The sequence below is a fragment of the Arachis hypogaea genome, chromosome 19 (assembly GCF_003086295.3).
Source record: "Arachis hypogaea cultivar Tifrunner chromosome 19, arahy.Tifrunner.gnm2.J5K5, whole genome shotgun sequence".
NCBI classification, from domain to species: Eukaryota; Viridiplantae; Streptophyta; class Magnoliopsida; order Fabales; family Fabaceae; genus Arachis; species Arachis hypogaea.
Genome location: NC_092054.1, coordinates 70,087,145 through 70,108,487, shown reverse-complemented (window position 1 = coordinate 70,108,487; position 21,343 = coordinate 70,087,145). Strand labels below are relative to the sequence as shown.

Below are 21,343 nucleotides of genomic sequence, written 5' to 3'. Positions count from 1 at the left end.
ATACAATTATACTTCTAATTTAAAGCACTTCGAATCAGAGGGAATTAAGTAGCAATACAACCTCTTGGTGATGTCTTCTAGTTTTTCCTTTGTCCTCATCATCCATAGCTTTTATATCCTTCTTTGTGTCCTTAGATGAGGGTGCATAGTTCTTCCAAGAGATTGATTGAATTCCTGTAAAGTTATTGGAAGTTGCTTAGCTTGTTCCCCAAGCACTTGAAAGATGGTTAGCATGCATGAATGGTTGTAGGCTTTTGAACTTACTTTGGTGTGTGAACACCAAACTTAGTTCCTCGCCACTGTCTGCTATGCATCAGATTAATCTCATACATGAAACCTTGTGCTTTTATTAAAGAAAACAAACTATAAACTAGAAAACAATCAATGGTTAAGTAGTTTCCCTGATTGTTTAGAGCCAGTGACCATTTATGTAGAGGGTTGAAATGTGTTTCTAATGAACTTTTTGGTGGAACACCAAACTTAGCATCCTACATTCAACCTTAAATTGTTTTTGTGTGTAACACCAAACTTAGCTCTTTGCAATACAGATAAACTTACTTAACCCTTTTATTGAAATAGCTAAGAAAAGAAAACTACCTCTGGTTGGGTTGCCTTCCAACAAGCACTCTTTTATTGTCACTAGCTTGACATTGGTTCTTTGTTAGGGTGGCTGATGATTATAGTGCCTCAGCTTGTCCCCTCTAACTGTGAGCCTTTTTCATGTGCTTTGATGAACAACCTCTATATGTTCCAGCGAGAGTATTTTGTTGATAGTGTAATAATCATCAGATTGTGGAAATGCCTCTAACTGTTGGTAGATTAGTCTCACTTTGTTTCCCTCTGAGAACCCTTCAGTTGGAATTTTCTTATTTCTCCACCTTTTTGGAACCTTTTTATTGTTCTTCTTTCCTTTCTTTGGTGACCCTTCTTTCTTGGCAGCAGGCTTTATGTCAGGGGCTTTCTTAATGATCAATCTTGTAACCTCTTTTTGCAATCCCTTCTCAGCCTTCTTTTCCTCATGACCCTTTTATTTTTCTTCACTGTTAGTCATCTGTACCAAGGGTGAGTTGATGAGTGCTTTCTTTGATTTTTCCTTCCAGTTTAAGTCTTCCTCCTCAATTCTCATGCAACCTCTCTTTTCAGCGGGATACTGCATCTCCTTAATGACATTTAGAGTGATCTACTCATCATGTGCTCTCATGGTCATTTTTCCTTTCTCCACATCAATGATGGCTCCTGTTGTGGCTTGGAAAGGCCTTCCTAATATAACAGAATCGCCTCCCTCTTCATCTAGATCCAAGATCACAAAATCCGTTAGAAAAATAAACTTACCCACCTTGACTAAGAGATTCTCAACCACTCCATTAGGGATTACAATTGATCTATCAGTAAGTTGCAAGGACATCCTTGTAAGCTTTACTTCTTCTATAGACAACCTTCTCAGCATAGATAAAGGCATCAGATTGATACTTGATCCTAGATCACACAGTGCCTTATCAATGGACATGTTGCCAATAGTGCAATGCAAAAAGAAGCTCCCAGGATCTTTGAGTTTTAGTGGGAGACCCTTTTGAATCACTGCACTGCATTCTTGTGTCAAGATCACAGTCTCCTTCTCATTCCAGATTTTCTTCTTGTTAATGAGTTCTTTTAGGAACTTTGCATATGAAGGCATATGCTCCAATGCTTCAGTAAGGGAGATGTTGATTTCCAGCTTCTTAAAACCTCCAGAAACTTGGCAAAATTGTTGGTTCTTGAGCTCCCTTTGCAACCTTTGAGGGTATGGAAGAGGGGAGATGTAAGGCTTCACCACCTTCCTCTGTTCTTGTGGATGCTCTCCCATGATTTGCTTTACCTTCCTTAGAGCTTATGACTATTCCTCCTTCTCTTTGAGCTTCTCCTGGTCCTTCTCTTCATTTGCCACTTTATTATCAACCTTGTCATTTTCCAGTGTCCTTCCACTTCTGGGTTGAATTGCTTTGCATTCTTCTTTGGGATTTGGGATGGTGTCACTTGGAAAAGAGTTGGTTGGTCTTTCAGCTGGCTGTTTGGACAATTGTCCAATTTGTCTTTCCAAATTTCTTAGTGAGGCTTTGGTGCACGAAATTGTGATATCCAGGCTCGAACAATCCCTGGCAACGTGAGCAACTTGGTACGCGTAATCGTGATTACACTTTAATTATGTAAAATTCATGACTCTTTCTTTCCCTGGCGATGGCGCCAAGAACATGGTGCCAATACCATGGTTCACAACTCCGATACAACTAACCAGCAAGTGCACTGGGTCGTCCAAGTAATACCTTACGTGAGTAAGGGTCGAATCCCACGGAGATTGTTGGTATGAAGCAAGCTATGGTCACCTTGCAAATCTCAGTTAGGCAGATATAAATTGATAATGGTGTTTTCGAATTTAATATAATAAAATAGGGATAGAAATATTTATGTAATTCATTGGTGAGAATTTTAGATAAGCGTATGGAGATGCAATCGTTCCTCTGAACCTCTGCTTTCCTGCTGTCTTCATCCAATCGGTCTTACTCTTTTCCATGGCTGGCTTTATGCAAGGGCATCACCGTTGTCAGTGGCTACATCCCCTCCTCTCAGTGAAAAATATGCTCACATGCTCTGTCACAGCATGGCTAATCATCTGTCGGTTCTCGATCATGCTAGAATAGGATTCACCCTCCTTTTGCGTCTGTCACTAACGCCCAGCACTCGCGAGTTTGAAGCTCGTCACAGTCATTCAATCATTGAATCCTACTCGGAATACCACAGACAAGGTTTAGACTTTCCGGATTCTCTTGAATGCCGCCATCATTCTAGCTTATGCCACGAAGATTTTGGTTAGGAGATCTAAGAGATATTCATTCTAGCTTATTTCATGTAGAACGGAAGTGTTTGTCAGGCACGTGTTCATAGGGGAGAATGGTGATGAGCGTCACACATAATCATCACCTTCATCACGTTCTTGGGTGCGAATGGATATCTTAGAAGTGAAATAAGATGAATTGAATAGAAAACAGTAGTACTTTGCATTAATCTTTGAGGAACAGCAGAGCTCCACACCTTAATCTGTGGAGTGTAGAAACTCTACCGTTGAAAATACATAAGTGAATGGTCCAGGTATGGCGGAGAGGCCAGCCCCTCTGATCTAAGAACCAGGCGTCCAAAGATGGTATACAACTGATCAAAGATATGAAATACAATAGTAAAAGGTCCTATTTATAATAAACTAGCTACTAGGGTTTACATGAGTAAGTAATTGATGCATAAATCCACTTCCGGGGCCCACTTGGTGTGTGCTTGGGCTGAGCCTGAGTGTTGCACGTGTAGAGGTCCTTCTTGGAGTTGAACGCCAGCTTTTGTGCCAGTTTGGGCGTTCAACTCTGGTTTTGGCTCCTTTTCTGGCGCTGGACGCCAGGTTTGGGTAGAAAGCTGGCGTTAAACGCCAGTTTATGTCGTCTATTCTTGGCCAAAGTATGGACTATTATATATTGCTGGAAAGCCCTGGATGTCTACTTTCCAACGCAATTGAAAGAGCGCCATTTGGAGTTTTGTAGCTCCAGAAAATCCACTTTGAGTGCAGGGAGGTCAGAATCCAACAGCATCAGCAGTCCTTCTTCAACCTCTGAATCTGATTTCTGCTCAAGTCCCTCAATTTCAGCCAGAAAATACCTGAAATCACAGAAAAACACACAAACTTATAGTAAAGTCCAGAAATGTGAATTTAACATAAAAACTAATGAAAACATCCCTAAAAGTAACTAGATCCTACTAAAAACATACTAAAAACAATGTCAAAAAGCGTATAAATTATCCGCTCATCACAACACCAAACTTAAATTGTTGCTTGTCCCCAAGCAACTGAAAATCAAATAGGATAAAAAGAAGAGAATATAATATAAATTCCAAACTATCAATGAAACATAGCTCCAATCAAATGAGCGGGACTTATCGCTTTTTGCCTCTTGAATAGTTTTGGCATCTCACTTTATCCATTGAGGTTCAGAATGATTGGCATCTATAGGAATTTCAGATTTCGAATAGTGTTAATGACTCTCCTAGTTCAGTATGATGATTCTTGAGCACAGCTTCTTTATGAGTCTTGGCCGTGGCCCTAAGCACTTTGTTTTCCAGTATTACCACCGGATACATAAATGCTACAGACACATAATTGGGTGAACCTTTTCAGATTATGACTCAGCTTTGCTAAAGTCCCCAATTAGAGGTGTCCAGGGTTCTTAAGCACACTCTTTTTTTGCTTTGGACCTTGACTTTAACCGCTCAGTCTCAAGTTTTCACTTGACACCTTCACGCCACAAGCACATGGTTAGGGACAGCTTGGTTTAGCCGCTTAGACCAGGATTTTATTCCTTTAGGCCCTCCTATCCACTGATGCTCAAAGCCTTGGGATCCTTTTTATTTGCCCTTGCCTTTTGGTTTTAAGGGTTATTGGCTTTTTCTGCTTGCTTTTTCTTTTTCTTTCTATTTTTTTCGCCCTTTTTTTTCTTTTTTTTTTCTGCAAGCTTTGTTCTTTGCTGCTTTTTCTTGCTTCAAGAATCATTTTTATGATTTTTCAGATTATCAAATAACATGTCTCCTAGTCATCATTCTTTCAAGAGCCAACATATTTAACATTCTTAAACAACAACTTCAAAAGACATATGCAATGTTCAAGCATTCATTCAGAAAACAAGAAGCATTGTCACCACATCAATATAATTAAACTAAGTTCAAGGATAAATTCGAAATTCATGTACTTCTTGTTCTTTTGAATTAAAACATTTTTCATTTAAGAGAGGTGATGGATTCATAGGATATTCATAACTTTAAGACATAGTCACTACTACTAATGATCATGTAATGAAAACACAAACATAGATAAGCACATAACATAGAAAACAAAAAACAGAGAAAGCAAGAACAAGGAATGAATCCACCTTAGTGATGGTGGCGTTTCCTTCTTGAGGAACCAATGATGTCCTTGAGCTCTTCTATGTCTCTTCCTTGTCTTTGTTGCTCCTCCCTCATTGCTTTTTGATCTTCTCTTATTTTATGAAGCATGATGGAGTGCTCTTGATGTTCCACCCTTAGTTGTCCCATATTGGAACTCAATTCTCCTAGGGAGGTGTTGATTTGCTCCCAATAATTTTGCGGAGGAAAGTGCATTTGAGGCATCTCCGGGATCTCATGGAAATGAGCTTCTTGCGCCTCTTGAGCTCCATGACTGGGCTCTCTTGCTTGCTCCATCTTTTTCTTAGTGATGGGCTTGTCCTCTTTAATGAGGATATTTCCTTCTATGAAAGCTCCAGCTGAGTAACATAGATGGCAAATGAGGTGAGGGAAGGCTAACCTTGCCATAGTGGAGGACTTGTCAGCCACCTTGTAGAGTTCTTGAGGTATAATCTCATGAACTTCCACCTCTTCTCCATTCATGATGCTATGGATCATGATGGCCCGGTCTATAGTAACTTCAGACCGGTTGCTAGTGGGAATGATTGAGCATTGAATGAACTCCAACCATCTTCTAGCTATAGGCTTGAGGTCCAATCTTCTTAGTTGAACCGGCTTGCCTTTGGAGTCAATCTTCCATTGAGCTCCTTCTACACATATGTCCATAAGGACTTGGTCCAACCTTTGATCAAAGTTGACTCTCCTTGTGTATGGGCGTGCGTTCTCTTCCATGTTTGGCAAGTTGAATGCCAACCTCACATTCTCCGGACTAAAATCCAAGTATTTCCCCCGAACCATTGTAACATAGTTCTTTGGATCCGGGTTCTTACTTTGATCATGGTTCTTGGTGATCCATGCATTAGCATAGAACTCTTGAACCATTAGGATGCCGACTTGTTGGATGGGATTTGTTAGAACTTCCCAACCTCTTCTTTGAATTTCATGTCGGATCTCCGGATACTCATTTCTTTTGAGTTTGAAAGGGACCTCAGGGATCACCTTCTTCTTGGCCACAACATCATAGAAGTGGTCTTGATGGGCTTTGGAGATGAACCTTTCCATCTCCCATGACTCGGATGTGGAAGCTTTTGTCTTCCCTTTCCCCTTTCTAGAGGATTCTCTGGTCTTAGGTGCCATCAATGGTAATGGAAAAACAAAAAGCTTATGCTTTTACCACACCAAACTTAGAATTTTGCTCGCCCTCGAGCAATAAACAAAAGAATAGAAGAAGAAGAAGAAGAAATATGGAGAGGGAGAGGGAGATGTGGTTTCGGCCAAGAGGAGGGTAGAGGGGTGTGTTGTGTGAATTTGATGAAGAATGGAGGTCTTTATATAGGGAAGGTAGGGGGGTTAAGGTTCGGCCATATGGGTGGGTTTGGGTGGGAAATTGGTTTTGAATATTGAAGGTAGGTGGGGTTTATGAGGTAGGTTTATGGGGAAGAGTGGATGGATGTGAGTGGTGAAGAGGTGATGGGGAAGAGAGTTTGAGGTGATTGGTGAAGGGCTTTTGGGGAAGAGTGTTTATGGGGTTGTGTGAAAGAGAGTGGTGAGAAGAAGTGAGTGGAGGTAGGTGGGGATCCTGTGGGGTCCACAGATCCTGAGGTGTTCAAGGATTTACATCCCTGCACCCATTAGGCATGTAAAAATGCCTTTGCACCCAACTCTGGGCGTTCAGCGCCAGGTTGGTGGCCATTTTGGGCGTTCAACGCCCATTTGTGTGCCATTTCTGGCGTTGAACGCCAGAACCATGCCTGTTCTGGCGTTCAGCGCCCAGAAGATGCCCATTTTGGGCGTTCAGCGCCAGAACCATGCTCTATTCTGGCGCTGAACGCCAGACAGATGCTCCTCCAAGGTGTGATTTTTCTTCTGCTGTTTTTGATTCTGTTTTCAATTTTTATATTTATTTTGTGACTCCACATGATCATGAACCTACAAAGACATATAACTAAGAAAAATATAGTTAGATAAATAAAAATTGGGTTGCCTCCCAACAAGCGCTTCTTTAATGTCAGTAGCTTGACAGTGGGCTCTCATGGAGCCTTACAGATGTGCAGAGCTTTGTTGAGACTCTCCAACACCAAACTTAGAGTTTGGATATGGGAGTTCAACACCAAACTTAGAGTTTGGTTGTGGCCTCCCAACACCAAACTTAGAGTTTGACTGTGGGGGCTCTGGTTGACTCTGCTTTGAGAGAAGTTTTTTCTGCTTCCTCTCCATGGTTGCAGAGGGAGATGCTTGAGTTTTAAACACAAGGGAGTCCTCATTCCATTGAAGGACTAGTTCACCTCTGTCAACATCAATCACAGCTCTTGCTGTGGCCAGGAAAGGTCTTCCTAGGATGATGGATTCATCCTCTTCCTTTCCAGTATCCAGGACTATGAAATCAGCAGGGATGTAAAGGCCTTCAACCTTTACTAACACGTCCTCTACTTGTCCATAAGCCTGTTTTCTTGAACTGTCTGCCATCTCTAATGAGATTTTAGCAGCTTGCACCCCATAGATTCCCAGTTTCTCTATTACAGAGAGGGGCATGAGGTTTATTCCTGAACCAAGGTCACACAGAGCCTTAAAGATCATGATGCCTATGGTGCAAGGTATTATGAACTTTCCAGGATCCTGTCTCTTCTGAGGTAATGTCAGTTGATCCAGATCACTTAGTTCATTGATGAACAAGGGAGGTTCAACTTCCCAAGTATCAATGCCAAATAATTTGGCATTTAGCTTCATGATTGCACCAAGAAACTTGGCAGTTTGCTCTTCAGTAACATCCTCATTCTCTTCAGAAGAGGAATACTTATCAGAGCTCATGAAGGGTATAAGGAGGTTCAATGGAATCTCTATGGTCTCTAGATGAGCCTCAGAGTCCTTTGGTTCCTCAGAGGGAAGCTCCTTATTGATCACTGGACGTCCCAGAAGGTCTTCCTCCTTGGGATTCACGTCCTCCACTCCCCCTTGTAGGTTCGGCCATGGTGCTTATGTCAATGGCCTTGCACTCTCCTTTTGGGTTCTCTTCTATATTGCTTGGGAGAGTACTGGGAGGGATTTCAGTGATCCTTTTACTCAGCTGGCCCACTTGTGCTTCCAAATTTCTAATGGAAGATCTTGTTTCATTCATGAAACTTACAGTGGCCTTAGACAGATCAAAGACTAAGTTTGCCAGATTAGAAGTATTTTGTTCAGAGTTCTCTGTCTGTTGCTGAGTGGATGATGGAAAAGGTTTGCTGTTGCTAAACCTGTTTCTTCCACCATTATTAAAGCCTTGTTGAGGCTTTTGATCCTTTCATGAGAAATTTGGATGATTTCTCTATGATGAGTTATAGGTGTTTCCATAAGGTTCACCTAAGTAATTCACCTCTGCTATTGCAGGGTTCTCAGGATCATAAGCTTCTTCTTCAGAAGATGCCTCTTGAGTACTGTTGGATGCACCTTGCATTCCATGCAGACTCTGAGAGATCATATTGACTTGCTGAGTCAATATTTTATTCTGAGCTAATATGGCATTCAGAGTATCAACTTCAAGAACTCCCTTCTTCATAGGCGTCCCATTATTCACAGGATTCCTTTCAGAAGTGTAAACTGGTTATTAGCAACCATGTCAATGAGTTCTTGAGCTTCTGCAGGTGTTTTCTTTAGGTGAATGGATCCACCTGCAGAAGTGTCCAGTGACATCTTTGATAGCTCAGATAAACCATCATAGAATATATCCAGGATGGTCCATTCTGAAAGCATGTCAGAAGGGCACTTTTTGGTCAACTGTTTGTATCTTTCCCAAGCTTCATAGAGGGATTCACCTTCTTTCTATCTGAAGGTTTGAACATCAGCTCTAAGCTTGCTCAGCTTTTGAGGAGGAAAGTACTTGGCTAAGAAAGCCGTGACCATCTTATCCCAAGAGTTCAGGCTGTCTTTGGGTTGAGAATCTAACCATAATCTAGCTCTGTCTCTTACAGCAAAAGGGAAAAGCATGAGCCTGTAGACTTCAGGATCTACTCCATTAGTCTTAATAGTATCACATATCTGCAAGAATTCAGTTAAGAACTGAAAAGGATCTTCAGATGAAAGTCCATGAAACTTGCAGTTCTGCTGCATCAGAGAAACTAATTGAGGTTTCAGCTCAAAGTTGTTTGCTCCAATGGCAGGAATGGAGATGCTTCTTCCATGTAAATTGGAATTAGGTGCAGTAAAGTCACCAAGCATCTTCCTTACATTAACTCTGGATTGTTGTAATTTAGCTTCTCTTAATTTTCTCTTCAGAGTCCTTTTAGGTTCTGGATCTGCTTCCACAAGAATGTTCTTATCCTTGCTCCTGCTCATATGACAAAGAAGAAGGCACAGAAAAATAATAATAATAATAGAGATCCTTTATACCACCGTATAGGGATCCCTGTGTGAGTAGAAGAAGAGGGGAAGACAAAGAATGTAATATAATGGAAGAAACACAACTGTGAGGAGGGTTGAGATGTGAGATGAGATGCTAGTAGATGAATAAATAAATAGAATAAGATGAGAGAGAGAAGGAATTTTCGAAAATAATTTTTTGAAAAAGAGTTAGTGATTTTTGAAAATAGTTTTTGAAAAATGTTAGTAATTTTCGAAAATTAAGATTTAAAAATTAAAATAATTAATAAATTAAAAAGAAATTTTGAAAAAGGGGGAAGATATTTTCGAAAATGAGAGAGAGAGGGTTAGTTAGGTAGTTTTGAAAAAGTTAAGAAACAAACAAAAAGTTAGTTAGTTAGTTGAAACAAATTTTGAAAACCAATTTTGAAAAGATAAGAAGTTAGGAAGTTAGAAAAGATATTTTGAAAATCAAATTTTTGAAAAAGATAGGATGAGAAGATATTTTTGAAAAGATATGATAGAAATTAGTTTTTGAAAAAGATTTGATTTTTAAAATCACAATTAATGACTTGATTCATAAGAAATCACAAGATATGATTTCTAGAACTTAAAGTTTGAATCTGTCTTAACAAGCAAGTAACAAACTTCAAATTTTTGAATCAAAACATTAATTGATTATGTTATTTTCGAAAATTTGATATAAAAATAAGAAAAAGATTTTTGAAAAATATTTTTGAAATTTTCGAAAATAACTAAGAATTTTGAAAAAGATTTGATTTTTGAAAAAGATTTTGAAAAAGATAAGATTTTCAAATTGAAAATTTGATTTGACTCATAAGAAACAACTTGATTTTAAAAATTTTTGAAAAGTCAACCCAAATTTTCGAATTTGATGAGAGAAAAAGGGAAAGATATTTTTTTGATTTTTGAATTTTTATGTTGCAAGAGAAAAACACTAAAATGATGCAATGCATGAAATTTTTAGATCAAAACAATGAATGCATGCAAGAATGATATGAATGTCAAGATGAACACCAAGAACACTTTGAATATCAAGATGAACATCATAGACACAATTTTGAAAAATTTTTAATGCAAAGAAAACATGCAAGACACCAAACTTAGAATTCTTTAATGCTTACGCACTAAGAATTCAAGAACAGAGGCGGAGCTACATACTGCGAAAGGGGGGCAACGGCCCCCCCTAATTTTAATTTTTTACATGTAAATTATATGTAAATTTCAGTTTAGCCCCCTCAAAAATTTATTTTAATATTATTTTATTGTGTAAATATTTTTAGCCCCCCTCTAATATTTCTTCTAGCTCCGCCCCTGTTCAAGAATGCATATGAAAAACACCAAACAACACAAAACAAAAAATCATCAAGATCAAACAAGAAGACTTACCAAGAACAACTTGAAGATCATGAAGAACACTATGAATGCATGAAATTTTCGAAAAATGCAAGATGCACATGCAAATGACACCAAACTTATGACATGACTCATGACTCAAACAAGAAACAGAAAAATATTTTTGATTTTTATGATTTTCTAATTTTTTTTTTTGGATTTTTTTTTCGAAAATTATATGAAAAAGAAAAAATAAGGATTCCAAAATTTTTAACATGAATTTCAGGAATCTTGCATTCTTAGTCTAAAGCTTCAGTCCAGGAATTAGACATGGCTCACTAGCCAGCCAAGCTTTCAATGAAAGCTCCGGTCCAAAACACTAGACATGGCCAATGGCCAGCCAAGCTTCAGCATGTAATTCAGACATGACACGCCTGACATACTCATTCCCAAAGGAATTAGACATGGCTTTACAGCCAGCCAGGCTTCAACATGCTTCATGAAACACTAGAATTCATTCTTAAAAATTTTGAATAAAATTTTTGAAAACAATTTTTTTATTTTTTTTTTCGAAAACAAATGAGAAAATTTTAGAAATATTTTTGAAAAATTTTAGAAAATAAAATAAAAAGAAAATTACCTAATCTGAGCAACAAGATGAAACCGTTAGTTGTCCAAATTCGAACAATCCCCGGCAACGGCGCCAAAAACTTGGTGCACGAAATTGTGATATCCAGGCTCGAACAATCCCTGGCAACGTGAGCAACTTGGTACGCGTAATCGTGATTACACTTTAATTATGTAAAATTCATGGCTCTTTCTTTCCCTGGCAATAGCGCCAAGAACATGGTGCCAATACCATGGTTCACAACTTCGATACAACTAACCAGCAAGTGCACTGGGTCGTCCAAGTAATACCTTACGTGAGTAAGGGTCGAATCCCACGGAGATTGTTGGTATGAAGCAAGCTATGGTCACCTTGCAAATCTCAGTTAGGCAGATATAAATTGATAATGGTGTTTTCGAATTTAATATAATAAAATAGGGATAGAAATACTTATGTAATTCATTAGTGAGAATTTCAGATAAGCGTATGGAGATGCAATCGTTCCTCTGAACCTCTGCTTTCCTGCTGTCTTCATCCAATCAGTCTTACTCCTTTCCATGGCTGGCTTTATGCAAGGGCATCACCGTTGTCAGTGGCTACATCCCCTCCTCTCAGTGAAAAATATGCTCACATGCTCTGTCACAGCACGGCTAATCATCTGTCGGTTCTTGATCATGCTGGAATAGGATTCACCCTCCTTTTGCGTCTGTCACTAACGCCCAGCACTCGCGAGTTTGAAGCTCGTCACAGTCATTCAATCATTGAATCCTACTCGGAATACCACAGACAAGGTTTAGACTTTCCGGATTCTCTTGAATGCCGCCATCATTCTAGCTTACGCCACGAAGATTCTGGTTAGGAGATCTAAGAGATATTCATTCTAGCTTATTTCATGTATAATGGAAGTGTTTGTCAGGCACGTGTTCATAGGGGAGAATGGTGATGAGCGTCACACATAATCATCACCTTCATCACGTTCTTGGGTGCGAATGGATATCTTAGAAGTGAAATAAGATGAATTGAATAGAAAACAGTAGTACTTTGCATTAATCTTTGAGGAACAGCAGAGCTCCACACCTTAATCTGTGGAGTGTAGAAACTCTACCGTTGAAAATACATAAGTGAATGGTCCAGGCATGGCCGAGAGACCAGCCCCTCTGATCTAAGAACCAGGCGTCCAAAGATGGTATACAACTTATCAAAGATATGAAATACAATAGTAAAAGGTCCTATTTATAATAAACTAGCTACTAGGGTTTACATGAGTAAGTAATTGATGCATAAATCCACTTTCGGGGCCCACTTGGTGTGTGCTTGGGCTGAGCCTGAGTGTTGCACGTGTAGAGGTCCTTCTTGGAGTTGAACGCCAGCTTTTGTGCCAGTTTGGGCGTTCAACTCTGGTTTTGGCTCCTTTTCTGGCGCTGGACGCCAGGTTTGGGTAGAAAGCTGGCGTTGAACGCCAGTTTACGTCATCTATTCTTGGCCAAAATATGGACTATTATATATTTCTGGAAAGCCCTGGATGTCTACTTTCCAACGCAATTGGAAGCGCGCCATTTTGAGTTCTGTAGCTCCAGAAAATCCACTTTGAGTGCAGGGAGGTCAGAATCCAACAGCATCAGCAGTCCTTCTTCAACCTCTGAATCTGATTTTTGCTCAAGTCCCTCAATTTCAGCCAGAAAATACCTGAAATCATAGAAAAACACACAAACTCATAGTAAAGTCCAGAAATGTGAATTTAACATAAAAACTAATGAAAACATCCCTAAAAATAACTAGATCCTACTAAAAACATACTAAAAACAATGTCAAAAAGCGTATAAATTATCCGCTCATCAGGCTTCATGATTCTTGTTGGCCGACTCTTGATGCTTCATCATTTTCTCCATCATCATCTCCAAATTGGAGATTCTTTGGGACTCTTGGGATAGTTGTGGTTGAGTGTGGGATGTAGCTGGTGGTTGAAAATTATTTTGGTTAGTTGATGGGTGATTGGGTGGATAGAAATTGGATGTAGGGTGATTGTTTTATGGTTTTCTGTATGGGTTTTGGTTAGTGGTCTGATGGTTTTAGTGGTTTGGGTTGCGAGAGTTGCTTTGGTTGGAGTTTCTTTGCCATGAATTTTGGTTCTCTCCCCACTTTAGATTAGGGTGGTTCTTCCAAGATGAATTATAAGTGTCTCCATGGAACTCGTTCTGTCCAGCACCTTGGTTGTGCATGTATTGAACTTGTTCTGGCTGCTACTCTTCATAACTCTCTTTTTGTTGTCCCCACACCACTAGTGGTTGATTTGTAGTGCTCACTGCTGCTAACTACAAGCCATCCTTCCTCTTTGAAATCATTTCTATTTGTTGCTGGAGTTGCTGATGCATAAGCTTGTTTTAAGCCAATATTGTATCAACTCCTTCAAGCTCAAATACACCTTTCTTTGGAGCTGCTTGTCTTTCAGAGGAGTAGAAATACTCATTGTTGGCTACCATACCTATAAGATCATGTGCCTCTTGAGCAGTTTTCATCATTTTCAAGGATCCTCCTGAAGAATAATCCAAAGCCTTCCTTGAACTCAATGACAAGCCTTCATAGAAATTTTGTAGCTCCACCCACTCACTGAACATTCCCTCTGGGCACCTTCTGATCAAAGTTTTATACCTCTCCCAGGCTTCATACAATGATTCTCCTTCTTTCTGCCTAAAGGTTTGCACATCAGTTTTTAGTTTAATGACTCTTTGAGGGGGTAAAATTTGGCTAGGAATTTGCTAACCAAATCATCCCAGTTGGTGATGCTTTCTTTAGGGAAGGTTTCTAGCTAATGTGTGGCTTTGTCTCTCAGTGAGAATGGGAATAACAAAAGCTTATAGATGTCAAGGTGGACTCCATTAGTTTTGACAGTATCATAAAATCTCAAGAACATAGAGAGGTGTTGGTTTGGATCTTCAGCAGCACTTCCTCCATATTGACAATTATTCTGAACCAGGGTGATCAATTGAGGCTTGAGTTCGAAGTTATTAGCATGGACATTGGGAGTTATGATACTGCTCCCACAATTCCATGGGTTGGAGATAGTGTAAGAGGCTAAGACTCTTCTCTGAGGCTGACCATTATTGGCCACATCCTTTGGTGGATTAGGTAAGTTTCCCTCCATTTCTTAATCTTCCTCTTCTGATTTTTCTTCTCCAATCACTCCCTTCCCTCTTACTTCTCTTCTCAATCTCAAGAATGTTCTCTCTGGTTTAGAATCAAAAGAGGTGGATTCACCTCTTCTCCCACCTGGCATACAAACATAAACAAACCAAAAACATAGTCAGTGCACTCTATTGCTAGAGTGAAGTTAAGGTTAGCAGAAACAAAATCTCAAACAGTTAGTGTTCTTAACAAAAATAAAGAAAAATGCTTAATCTAGATTATCACCTACTTAATCATTGTTAATCTAAATCAATCCCCGGCAACTGCGCCAAAAACTTCATGAGGGAAAATCGATTTCGCACAAACTCACCAGCAAGTGTACCGGGTCACATCAAGTAGTAAAACTCACAAAAGTGAGGTTGATCCCACATGGATTGATGGATTAAGCAACTTTAGTATGGCGATGAATTTTGTTAAGCTAATATTGATGAATTGAGTGAAATTTGATTAACAGAAAGTAAAATGCAAGAAAACTAGAGTGTAGAATGTAGATTGACAGAAAAGTAAATTGCAGGAAGCTTAAATGGCTGAAACTTAAAGTGCAAGAAATTAAAAGAGATGAAACTTAAATTGCAAGAAAGGTAAATAACTAAATCTTAAATTGCATAAAAGTTAAAGTGCAGAAACTTAAATGACGAGGAAACTTAAATTGCATGAATTATAAAGGGATTTGCGTGCTGGGAATCAAAATAACAGTAAGCAATTGCAGATTAAAAGAAATTCAAAAGATCCGAATTGAAGAAAATCAAAGGAATTGATTCATCGGGGATTGGAGATACTGTAATCCACCATGAATCAATTGAGTCTCAACTCCTTTCTCAATCATTTGAGTAGATCTATGGCGGATTGAAATTGATTGGATCCCAATTCCTTGGTAATCCAATCTCTCTAATTGCAATCAATCTTGCCAATTCCTTGATGTAATTTTCATGAGAAGAGGTTAAGTGCATTTCTCTCATCCATAAGCCACACTAATTGTAACGACCCAATTTTCAGTATGTCTAGATCATACCGGAAACTGAGTGCTACCAATTTGTCGTCCTAATTGTTATCTATTATTTATCATATGAGCCTGATTCGTTGTTAAAAGCATAGTTAATTTGCAAGGTATATATTTTTTAAAACGTTTGGATTAATAGACGGAATCATTCATAATCAACTCACAACTGATAACAGATAAAACAGTTATAAGCAACCACACTTAAATACAAGTTAGTGATCCAGGCTTTATTAGAGTATAGACCTTTAGTTACAACATCCCTAGATATAGCTAGATAATAACTTTATACGTATACATACATACAACATCCCAGGTCCTGACCTGTTCAAGAGGTCCCTAAGCTGGCACCTAGGCTAGCCTAGACTCTATACTCACCTAGTCCCTCTAAACTTCTAAAGCGAGGGAAAGTACATTCTAGGTCTTCCAAAACTCAAGTCAGGTGGAACGTCATCAAAAGGTAAAACATCATCTGCTACTCCTCTGCACGATCAGACGTTGCCATAGGACGTCTCTCTGGTACCTCATGAAGTAGCCACACAACAGGAGTCTCGTACACAGGATTTAGATTAAAGTTCACGTACAAACGGGGTGTAGACATTGGCTGGTCTCACAGTATATACATATAAACAGAGAACGATATTCGCCCTAGACTCAGAAGACTATTTAGAGCGGAATCTTCTTTGCAGAACCATCATCAACGAACTACGGTAAGGTACTCTCACTTCCATCTGAAGGGGGAAAGGAGAGAGAAGGGGTAAGAACTAGGGAGTTCTTAGTAGGGCCGGGGTTATTAGTTACGTTCATTAATTCTATGTTGTTTAGCAGACTATAACAGAATACAGAGAAGCAGTAAATAGAAAATACAGATAAATAGAGAAGATAGAGAAAACAGATAGCAGAACACAAACAGAAGAATACAAGAAAATAACACGAACACAAACACAGAGAATAGAATACAAACAAGGAACGCATACATTCATGCAACAATCATAATAGAGAAAATGCACAACCAAGTATGATGCATGTCTAGCCCTAGTGCAGGTAATGAGCTCATTTGTCGATTTCTACCCACTCCCGACGTAATCCGAAGCAGCTAAAACGGGTATGGCTTTCCTGTTGGCTATACCCCTATGTACAGGAAATAACCCCTCTGCCACCACAGGGTCCACTGCACGCAGGAAATAACACATCTGCCATTGCAGGAATGTATGCCGAAACACCTTCTGTATACAGGAAATAACCCCTCTGCCACTACAGAAATGGAACAGGTGGTCGCTGCACTTCTGTAGCAGGAAATAACCCCTCTGCCTTACAAAAATAAAGTGTGGATCTGTACCGTAGGAAAGCATTCTCAGTGGTCGCACCACCATCTATCTGACTGCTTCATTGCAGCAGATGAACAAACAAATAACTCTGGAGTTACCTTAATGCAACAAATAAACAAACAAGCATCTCTTGGGTTGCTTCAAGCAACAAATGACCCTTCAACAGGTCCTCTACTTTTTATCATACTACTCTTTTCTCTTTGTTTCTTTACTCTGCTCTGATTACTCTCTTCTCTGTATCTCTTTACTTTTATTAGATTACTCTGCTTAACATATGTATTTAAAGCTTATGTAAATTTCGGTATGAATAGTTAGCCTGTCCCAAGTATAGGTTCATTAAGTCTATACTGAAACAGTTTAACTTTTCATATAATACCTAACCCTAGTCGCAACTCAAGGACTAACTATGTTACCCTAGTTCGTTCACTAATCTCTGTCTGTTTTTCTGTCATTAAAATTTTACAGACTTTTTCTTTGGCTTTTATCTTTTCTTTAACTTTTTATCTTTTCTTTATCTTTGCCTCACTAATATGTCCTTACCTCTCCCTAAGTGTTTTATGAAGGTAATTATGAGATTCTGCACTTAAAGTTGTCTTTCTAAAGCTTTTACAGAAAACTGCCTTTTTCGCATTATTTTATTATTTTATTAAAATATTATTTTTAATTAAATATTATTATTTAATATTTTATTATTATTTATTATTTTATTAATATATTTTCGAAAATTACCTTCCTTTAACCTTTTACTTTATAAATTCACTTTTTACCACCCGTAACTTTTAATATTTCTACTTTAACCACCCTAACTTTCAGAAATTACAAAATAACCCCCCAAACACCAAAATATTTACTTCCTTTCCCTTTCTAAGATCTAAAAGGTGTTCTTCAATGTTCTTCACCACACTCAAAGTGTTCTTCGTGTTCTTCGTATATTCTTCAGATTCTTTCTCTGTTTTTACCCGTTTTTTAGTCTTTTCAGCAACCGATTTTTACCAAAATTCAAAATAAATTCCCAGCCACTAAAACCCCATCTTTTCTACATGATTTTAACATAAATTGAACCTCAATTTAAGCTCTAGGGTTTCGTTTTCCAGCATCCCAAGAACACACATTCATAGCTTGAATTTCATCAAATCTCATCAAATTTTCACCAAAATTTCAACAAGAATTACTCATACAAACAATCAAATTCAAGCACAGTCAAACCATATCATAATCACACAACTCAAACACAATCAATCAAGATTAAATTCATCAAACCCTACCTTGATTTGCTGCTCCAAATCCGGTTACTCTTTGAAGTGTTCTTAAAGCACTTTTTCCTCCTAAAATACATCAAGAACAACTTTAAAACTCTAAACCATCAACTAAACAAACTTCAGAAGCATCTTAGGAAGGTTATCCTCACCTTAAACGTGCATGAAATCAAAGATCTTTGGCCCACAAGTCAAGCTAAGCAAGAGATCTAAGGAAGAACATCAAGAAAACACTTGTTTAAGTATATTTTCTTGGAAACCGAATTCAAATGGGAAAGGGACAGCACCTTATTTCCAGCCTTGATAAGTTACATGGTTATGTAGAGAAAGAAGAGAGGATCATTTTGGTGAAATCGGAGTTTTGATTTGAGTTTTAGTTCAGAAGAAATCAAGCTTTGAAGATTAATTGTTCATGAAGGTTTCTCTCTTTTCTCTCTTGTTATTTCGGCCAAAATGATGAAATGAGACAGCCTTGGAGGTCTTGGGGGTGTAAGGTGAGTTGTGATTGGTTGGCTTGGAGGTGGGTTAAAATAATATTAAAATATCTCAGGTGTATAACTACTAAAACTAGATGTATCGGAACACTCGTAAAAACATCTCTAAAAATTATTTTCTGAGCTACTAGCATAAATGACACTAGTAACATATTTATTATGAGAATAGAACATGTATGATGAGGCCTTAGCATTGCTAAAGTCATCAGAGAGTGCTGGTGCTAAGCTGCACCAGTAAACTGTGAACCCGGTTAAACCGATTTTTTGTTTTTAACTAAAACAGACCAGGTAACCTTATAATATTATTCAAGCATTTTCTAATACTAATATAATGATAATATTATACTATTATCTCTCTTCTATCATGAATCGAGTCCGGTTCGTCAAACAGAGACTATTTACGAAAATCAGAATCAAAACTGCCAACCGATACGGTTCAAAAACTAGGTTCTTCACGATTGCATTATCGAACTTGCCTCAGAAGAGGTTCTAGCTTAAGGATGACATAATGACAATAAGGATTGAGATGCTTGATGATATATCAGAGGTGTTTCCTTTACTGATCTTCCGGAGAAATCCGTACTTTCAGAAAAGATCTCACGTACTCGAAAATCAGGGTTGTTACACTTACTCTCAGGATCTCAATTCCTCCCGAATAGTGTTGATCAAGAGAGTAGTGAAGGATAGAGCTCCAATTCTAATGCTAGTGATTCCCCTTCCGAGGCTCACACCAGCATTCACTGAATTAAACCCCTTCCGGAGTGAGTAATTCAAAATCAAAACAGAAGATACCAAATAGCTACACAAATGAATAGAGAAGAAGAAGAATTTCATTGATTCATTGGAATTACAATAGAGCTCCTCCCCTAATGAAATTGGGGTTTAGTTCATCATTGCTCTAGCACAAAATAGAAAAGAAAAATTGTAGAAGATGATGAAGAACAGAAATAAAAAATAAACCAGATCTGCTAAAACTCTAAAACTTTAAAAGACTCTCTAAAAAGAAGAACTCAAAGGAAGACTCCTAATGAAATCAAATTCTCCTCTATTTATACACTTTCCAATTCAGTCATCAAGTACATGGAGTGGGCTTTTTGCCCTCTGTTTGAAGTGGGTCAGAAAAGGTACTTCAAGGCTACATCAGGAGAACGTAGCGTTCTAAAAGAGAGCGCAACGCTCATTCACCGACGCGTACACATCCCCTGCACGTGCGCGTCCCTTGCATTTTTGAACCAGCGACATGTACGCATATCATATGCGTGCGCGTCGTCACTACCTTCAGCCTCAGCCATGCTTGCGCGTACCATTCATGCGTGTGTGTCCTTTAGCAGCATTCTTTAAATGAGCGCTACGTTCGTGCCATCAGCGATCCCCACGCGTGCGCGTGGATGGCAAAATATCAACTCCCAGCTTTCGCGCCATCCACGCATTTGCGTGCTTCTTCCTAGATGCTCCATCGACGCGTGCGCGTCATGTACGCTTGCGCGTCAGTGGCAAATCTTCAATCCTAAATTTGAATTTTGTCACAGGCGCTCGTTTAGATAACGTAGCGCTCTCTTTGTAAACGAGCGTTGATCACATCCATGTGTACGCGTCATGCACGCGTATGTGTGGGTCTTCCAGAATTCTGGCCCTACGCGTAAGCGTCCTATACGTGTGCACGTCGCTAGAGAGAGTAGCATTCTTCAATTGAGCGCAGCGTTCTTCTACAATGCTTATTTATCTGCTTTTTCTTTTCATCTTTTTACCTGCCATCAATCAAACATGCAATCAAAGTCTCACCAAAATCATAAGGTTTTGCAACATTCATAATAATCACCTAATTCTTACATAAATCTCATGATTTTGTATAAAATTAATAATGTTTGATTGAATCAAGATAAACATGGAATTCCACTCTAATCAATTACTTATTGTGCAAGAAAGTGCACAAAACCTAATGAAAATAGGTAAAAATGCCTAGTAAAACATGCACAAGATGACATGTCATCACCACTCACGCGTACGCGTGACACCTTTCCCTGTTTCACTCACTCCTTTTCTTTTCTTCTTACGCGTGACACCTTTCCCTGTTTCACTCACTCCTTTTCTTTTCTTCTTTCCATTTCGCTCCTTCTTCTCCCTTCTCCTCTTCTCTTTCCCTCCTTCAACCATCATCCAAGACTACCAATCACCATCTGTCACCAACTCTTTTAGTTAGTTAGTTAGTTTGTTTGTTAGTTACTTAGAGTTTAATTTCTATTTAATTTTCTATTTTTCATGATAAGTGTTAGATTATTAATCTTGTTTGCCATTTACTGCTATTGATTACTGATAGGATGTTATTTTAGCATCATTTTTGTTGCTTTTATTGAGGTTACCTTTTGTTGCTTGGTTTTGAATTGATCATGCATAACATTTGTGCATACCAAGTACTTATAACATTGCCTTCAAGAATTTTTTTAGGTTTCTAAATTGCATATTTTGGCCAGCATGTGATTTGATTTCATTATCTATGATGAGGCAATTGTGTATTATCAATGCTTTTTTTTGTTAGGTGATGCTTGTTTATGATTGGCCCTTATTTATGTCACCTATTTCATGCATTGAGACTTTTGAATTGTGGAATTGGATCGAAAGCTTACCTAGTGACATATTTTTTAGCTTTGTAAAGCTTTGTAGACCATGTTTGATATGTGATTGATTTTAATTTCTATATTCTTTTTCCTAACTTCTATAGCACCCATGTGTTCCACCTTTATGTCACTTAGGTGTTACAAACAAACTTCAATATGGGTCATTGTTTGATGTATGAGTTCTATATTTTATTTGGTTCACTAAGTTTACTTACACAT

General features: G+C 38.5%; 1 non-coding gene across 1 annotated transcript; it reads left to right on the top strand.

The window, feature by feature from the left end:
- The first annotated feature begins 8,676 nt into the window (after positions 1–8,676).
- On the top strand, positions 8,677–8,784 carry LOC112781165 (small nucleolar RNA R71). The gene has a single exon (XR_003191958.1). It is a non-coding gene; the product is annotated as a small nucleolar RNA R71 (small nucleolar RNA).
- Positions 8,785–21,343: the final 12,559 nt, after the last annotated feature.